Raw genomic sequence first — 7,402 nt, 5'->3', positions numbered from 1 at the left:
TCCAAAGTCAGTGAGCATTTGTTTAAGACAGCATTTCTAGCATTGTACTATCACTGTCTTGGTGTAAAAATGCACACAATGTGACAAAACTATGTTAATTGAAATTGAAACTGGTCTGAATAAATTGGTAACCTAGCCTCAAGGGAATTTTTTTTAGAAATTCCCCCCCCCCCCCCAACAACCAAAAACAAGTAAGGTTGTATTTTGCTGTCTAAAACGGAAGAGAATGTTAGTAATGTATTAAACACAGAAGCTTAAAACATCCAAAAGTCTTGAGTAATGTCTGAATATGGCGTCAGTCAGGTTTTCCATGACTGGCTGTGCATTAAAGTGGACTTGAGATACCACTTGCCTGTATTCCTGAAGGCAAATTTGATTGACAGAATAATATTTCAACTTAAATTTTCTGTACAACCAAAGGCTGTTTTCCACCATACTACCATCACTTATTTGAGGGTCATTCAAGTCCTGTAAAACAAAATGGTATTTTCACATCATAAATATTTTGAATGGTGACTATTTCTGCTATTTTTGGTATCTCTAAAAATAACCACTCTTAATCGGAGCACATTCATTTCTGTTGTTTAAAAATATATTTAAGTTGCAGCAATGTGTTTTGCTGAAAATATATCATCTGTAAAGATATTTCATCTTACCTGTTTAGCTTCCAATTTTCAAGTCTTAAGAACAATAATTATTAAGTAGCTCTAGTATTGGACCCACGTGGGCCTTAGTAAAAGTGTAACATACTTCCATCCCTCCTCCACATTTCCCACTCCATGTGTTTGACCTTATTTAGCCTTAAGAAGATACTGTTACCTGGGCCTGGAAATTGCCCAAAATATATGGTATTGAGTAAACAAAAACTAGCAGTAAAGATGTGAGAATTTGTTACTTCTGCAACTTCTTTGTTATTGTGATATTTTCATTTAAAACCCACACACAAGTGCTTGTACTAAGTGATGTCATCAGGTGACCACTGGACTTTATGTCAGATTTCATGCTAGGCTCTGACAGGATATCCCTCAATTATGCTAGGTCAGGAGTTGTCATAAGGATTCTATTTTAGACTTTTAGTGAACTCTTTTTCTGAAGGAAGTCACTTGATAAACTTCAAGCACTTCATCAGCAGTTCAGTGAGATATGGTCAGAACTTCAGTTCATTTTCAAGTGGACTACATCCATTTCATGAAGCTTTCAGATTAATTTAGACTACTGATTAATCATGTGTTGGATCAGATTTAGCTGAAAAGGAAGTTATACACACACAAGATAAGACCACAAAATAGTGAATAAAGAAATTTTATAATTTCATTTTTGATTGTACCAAATGCAAAGTTTTAATTCTTTAGGAATACAATATAATGACTAAATAATTTTAACAGTTTGAGCCATATATTCTGCTGTATAAGCTTTTTCTAACACTGTCTTATCTTTTTCAATGCTTCCAGTTGCTTTATGTTTCAAAGAGCTTTTAAAGACTTGCATAATATTTCCAGTGTCAAAATTAACAGAATGATGTTATGATATAATCTTAATAAATATAGTTTAGTATCACTTGATACTTCAGGTCAGTTTTTATTCTGCCTTTTTTTGTTCATTTATAAATTAGGCCAAATATTTAGGTAACTTGTCAGCATATTAGCTTTTCACTTGACTATTGGATCAATGTATCTTTTTCCCTGCTTTTCTTTGGAGGATTCTTGCTGACGACATTGAGATGTAATGTTATGTTGTTTATGTTATCTGTCCAGTCCAGCAGCAAGATAGATCATGTCCATAATAAGAAAGAAAATGCTGTAAATACTCAGTTAGCATCTGCAAAGAGGGAAACAGAGATATAGTTCAAAGATTTTCCATCATAGCTGCCTGCAACCCTGGAACTCACAGTGCCTTCAATGTTACTTTGTGATAACCAAGTAAAAAGTCAAATTCAGCTGGCTAGTTTGGACAAGTACATTATTTCTGTCCTTACCCCACTCATACTGGTTTGCCTATGGATCTGGATATCCATTCAAATTCATCCAGATGCTCTTGTGTGATAAAATATGAATATCATGTAAAATGTGAAGCACCTGCATTCTCTAAAAGAGCTTCTCATTCACTGGGCTTAATCATGCCATTCTTAAAATGATGCCTATCATCTCAGGCCAATCAGCTGTCAGGTTTCGTCCTAGATATTGCTGCCTATGGGATGAGTTTAGATATTCTGGTACCTAGGTGGTCAGCAACACTGAATTCCTAAGGGTGTTTTATTTTCACACGTGCACCTTGTAGTTAATGAAATTGCCATCAGCAGAGTTGAATTAGCTCAATGTGTAATTCAGCGCTCCTTGACACGGTGCAGAGCCATTCCGATCTGAAAGGTTGTAAGTTTCATTAGAAAGTTGGGTTACGCGTGCTGATTTCGCTTAGATATTGACACAAGTCTCTGCGCTAATTTGGAAGAGCATTCTGAAGTCCCACTCTGACCACAGCTGGTGTGTATACATGATCAGGATAAAATTAGCTTCAGCATTCTTGTTGCTGAACTGACTCTCCCCCTCGAATGTGAACCCAGTCCCACTTTTCATCCACATGTGAAAAAAGTTTAGTATCAATCACAAACAATCACTTTTAATGATATACTACAGTACTGTTAAGTATTTTTGGGATATTTCACAGCCCAATTGACAATCAACATGATCTGTCAGGTTTCTCATTATGATAAGTTACCCATCTTGCCCACTTATAGCTGTTGATAAAATTTTATAAGCAGCTAAATTGGAAGAATCAGAATTTAGGTTTATTATCACTGATATGCAGTGTTATTTTGCAGCAGCAGTACAGTTCAAGATATAACCATTATGCTGTTATAATTATAAATAAACAGCATAAAAGACTAATAACATATAGTGTTCGTGGACCATTCAGAATCTGATAGTAGGGCAGAAGAAGCTATTCCTAAAACACTGAGTGTGGGTCTTGAGCCTCCTGTACCTCCTCCCTAACAGTAGTAATGAGAAGAGGGTATGTCACAGCTAGTGAGGGCCATTCTGGATGCTGCCTTCTCGAGGCTCGGCCTCTTCAACATGTCAACTGGCAGTGAGAGTACGGCTGCAATGCAAGTGGCAGAGTCCATGACCCTCTGCAGTGGAGGCTCCATCGCAGGTTGTGATGCAACCAGTCAGAATGTGCTCCACCACATATTAGTACAAATTTGCAAGAGTCATTAGGGATGTTGGTGTATTCTGCAGTGGCCACAGGTAGGAGATCTTATACTAGAACCATTCTAAGATAATACCCAAATTTTTTTTTAAACTCATGATTGTGTGGCAAATATTCAACCATATACAGTATGTAATTAAATCACATTAACCTGGCTTGTTAGACAGCTGTTGCAGGAGCCCACATTCATCATTGATGGAGAATATTTTTGAGGTTAAGATTATATCAAATATGCAGATTGACAGATATTTTGCCAAAGAAGATTCTTTCCTGTTTTAATTTCACATGCAGTGCCTGCCAATTCTTTTTTTTCAAGTAAAAAAGAAACTTTTTTGAATCCTACCAAAATAGCTTATTGAAATTTTCAGGCCGTCTTTGCTGAACAGATAAATCTTTCTGGAAGTTTGAGAAATTGCCTAAAATAAATTGCAATGAATGGTTTTTCATTTCATAATTTATCAGTTTGCACTTCCCCCTCCCCCCTCTATAAAGGTTCTTTGGGTATAGGCTACTGGTGATTTTTAACATGTTAGATTTTGTTGCTGGTTAAATGTTTGCTAGGCTATCTAAATTTCCAGGTTCAATCCCCAACCTATAACAAGTCAACTGATTTTAATTAGAGCTTAAATATTAACTCCTGCAGGTCATACTGGTTAAGAAAATACTGTAATCATTTCCTGGGACTCCCATTCTATTTGCTATCCAGCCTTCTCTGTAAAATTAGATATTCAAAATTCAAGATTGCTTATTGTCATTCTTCAGTGCACAAGAGAACAAAATGATTGTTACCCTGGATACAATGCAGCATTAAAAATGCACAATAAGCATAAAGAACACAATATATTTAAATATATAAGATCAGCTTATAGTGCCTATAAAAAGTATTCACCCCCCCCCCATGTTTTTCATGTTTTATTGTTTTACAACATTGAATCATAGTGAATTTAATTTGGCTTTTAAGACACTGATCAACAGTAAAGACACTTTCATGTCAAAGTGAAAACAGCTTACTAGAAATTAATCTAAATTTATTACAGTTATTAAACATAAAATAATTGATTGCATAGTTATTTACCCCAAGTCAATATTTGGTAGCTGCTACATTGGCAGCAATTACAGCCTTGAGTCTGTGTGGATAGGTCTCTATCAGCTTTGCACATCTAAACACTGCAACTTTTCCCCATTCTTCTTTACAAAAAAGCTCAAACTCTGTCAGATTGCATGGGGATCATGAATGAACAGCCCTTTTCAAGTCCAGCCACAAATTCTGAATTGGATTGAGGTCTGGACTCTGACCTGACCACTCCAAGACAATAACTTTGTTGTTTTTAAGCCATTCCTCTATAGCTTTGGCTTTATATTTGAAGTCATTGTCCTGCTGGAAAACAAATCTTCTCCCAAGTCACACTTCTCTTGCAGACTTCATCAGGTTTTCCTCCAGGATTTCCCTGTAATTTTCTGTATTCATTTTACCTTCTACCTTCACAAGCCTTCCAGGGCCTACTAGAGTGAAGCATCCCCACAGCATGATGCAGTCACCACCATGCTTGATGGTAGGGATGGTGCATTTTTGATGATGTGCTGTGTTTGTTTTACTCCAAACATCGTTTATAGTCTGATGGCCAAAATGCTTAATTTTGGTTTCACCAGACCATTGAACCTTCTTCCAGCTGACTTCAGAGTCTCCCACAAACTCTAGCTGAAATTTCATGTGAGTTTTTTGAACAGTGGCTTTCTCTTTGCCACTCTCCCATAAAGCTGCTGAAACATCTGGACAATATTTGCTGTGTGCGCAATCTGTCCCATCTCAGCCACTGAAGCTACAGAGCCGTCATACATCTTTTGGTGGCCTCTCTCACTAGTCCCCTTGCACGGTCACTCAGTTTTTGAGGTTGGGCTGCTCTTGGCGGATTTACAGCTGTGCCACATTCTTTCCATTTCTTGATGACTGACTTAACTGTTCTCCAAGGGATATTCAGTGACTTGGAAATTTCTTGTATCCATCTCCTGACTTGTGCTTTTCAATAACCTTTTCATGGAGTTACTTGGAGTGTTCTTTTGTCTTCATGGTGTGGTTTTTGCCAGGATACTGACTCACCAGCAGTTGGACCTTCCAGATACAGGTGTATTTTTACTACAATTAATTGAAACACCTTGACTGCACACAGGTGATCTCCATTTACAGTAACTAATTACGTGACTTCTAAAACCAATTGGATGTGCCGGTGATGATTTGGTGTGTCTTAAAGGGAGTGAATACTTATTCAATCAATTATCTGTACATTATATTTGTAAGTAATTTAGATCAATTTGTAGAGATCTGTTTTCACTTTGACACAAAAGAGTCTTTTTCTGTTGATCAGTATCAAAAAAGCCAAATTAAATCCACTATGCTTCAATAAAACATGAAAACTTTCGGGGGGGTGAATACTTTTTAATAGCATTGTATATAGTTAGACTGATTTACTATATGTCCGTAAAGTGACACTAGGTAGATGAGTATCTCTACATAATGTGATTCTGACAGAAAATGATAAAGTAGTGGTGGGGAAGGGGTGGTTGAAAGGATGGAGGTGTTGATCAGAATCAGAATCACATTCAATATCACCAGCAATGTCATGAAATGTGTTAACTTTGTGGCTGCAGTTCAGTGATATACCTGATAATATAAAAAATAAATAAATAAATCCATTACAGTAAATGTATGTGTGCATACATAATATGTGTATTTTAAATAGTTAAAATAAGGTAAGTAGTGAAAAAATAGAACTTTTAAAAAAAAGTAGTGAGATAGTGATCGTAGCTGCCTGGAGATGTGGAAAAATTAAGAGACCAAGATTGACTCCTTTTCACCTTATGACTTATTGATGCTCAGCATCTCTAAAGACAACTTTGATCCCAACCATCCACCTGTAATCAAGAGCAGGGTAAGCTCAAGTTGACGTAGAGTTACAGAGAGACAAAGGTTGAAAACAGGTTCTCTTAACCATTAGCCTCTCATTTTCCTACATTAATCTTAATTTTATTCTACCTGCATCCTTACCAGCTCATGGCAGATTCTACCATTCACCTACACACTAGGGTCAACTTGCAATGGCAATTTAACCTGGAAACCCGTATATCTCCGAGACATAGGAGAAATCCAGAGCACACGTTGGAAACCTGTATGGTTGCAAGGGAGAATGTGTAAAGTCCACACTGAGGACAGGGTTAAACATTGTCTGTAAAGCAATAGTTCTGACAGCTTCCTACTGTGTTGAAAATAACTTTCTCATTGCTTTAACTTTTTTCCCAGAATAATTTACTTATTACTTTACCATTTAAGGGGAAGCATTTAACAGATTGTTTATAAGCAAACATGTATTATGATGTTAAAACTAATTTAAAATCAATCTATATTGACCAAAGTGGCTAAGGTGATTGATTCCTGGCCTTTCTGGTGCTGTTGATTTTCTATACAGATCATGCATTTTCAAGTTGTAGTTGAGCATGTCATTATTGTTCTATTCTGGTGTCTGGTTAGCAAGTTATTTGGTAACTACATATAATATACTGCACGACCCTGGATGGAGTAATTAGACTGATTCATGCTATTCTGACATCTTTACTTAATTTGGCCTACAGCAAAACAAGCTGTACTGCATGAAATGCACTCCATCTGCCTCACAAATTCAGTGACACATCACACATGATTCAGTCTCTGCCTACTCCCTCCCCCAGAAGCAGCCCCCTCTTGTTTGTGCCTGTTCTGGTAGTAAACCTTTTTAACTCCCTCTGAAGTATGCAGTAGCATTGTGATGCCTTCAGCGGATCATCAGAGCTCGGATGTGGGAGGGTAGTGGGGAAGGCAGATATGAGGGAAGCTCAGTTTAAACTGCTTGGGCAACAGCATTGATTCTGGAAATGCTGTTTGTCTTTTGTTTGAACTAACACTAATAAGCAACTGTGTTCAAAGATTTAGTTTCTTGTCTTCAGTATCAGCCAGATTTGTAAACTTGCATATCAAGAATGGGATATTTTCTCTGGTTGTACTACTTTAAAAAGAGAGGTTGACAAACAAGTTTTTATATGCATACCATATTAACAAAGAAAAATAGAGTTAATGAAATAAATTAAATATTTAAATGGATCATCACTTATGAATCATTGGGATTAAAATAACAAGTGGCTTTGATGACTACTTTTGGTAAACTGT

At 36.7% G+C, this 7,402-nt stretch overlaps 1 long non-coding RNA gene across 1 annotated transcript in view; it reads right to left on the bottom strand.

The window, feature by feature from the left end:
* Positions 1-351: 351 nt before the first annotated feature.
* The window catches only part of LOC132393266 (uncharacterized), an 87,891-nt gene continuing 80,840 nt past the window's right edge, over positions 352-7,402 (bottom strand). The window contains exon 3 of the long non-coding RNA XR_009511811.1: positions 352-468. This is a non-coding gene — a long non-coding RNA (uncharacterized LOC132393266). The remainder of the gene's footprint in view (positions 469-7,402) is intronic.

Source organism: Hypanus sabinus, chromosome 4 (genome assembly GCF_030144855.1).
Source record: "Hypanus sabinus isolate sHypSab1 chromosome 4, sHypSab1.hap1, whole genome shotgun sequence".
Classification (NCBI taxonomy): Eukaryota; Metazoa; Chordata; class Chondrichthyes; order Myliobatiformes; family Dasyatidae; genus Hypanus; species Hypanus sabinus.
The sequence above is the reverse complement of the archived record's forward strand: the minus strand, read 5'-3'. Positions and strand labels throughout refer to the sequence as shown.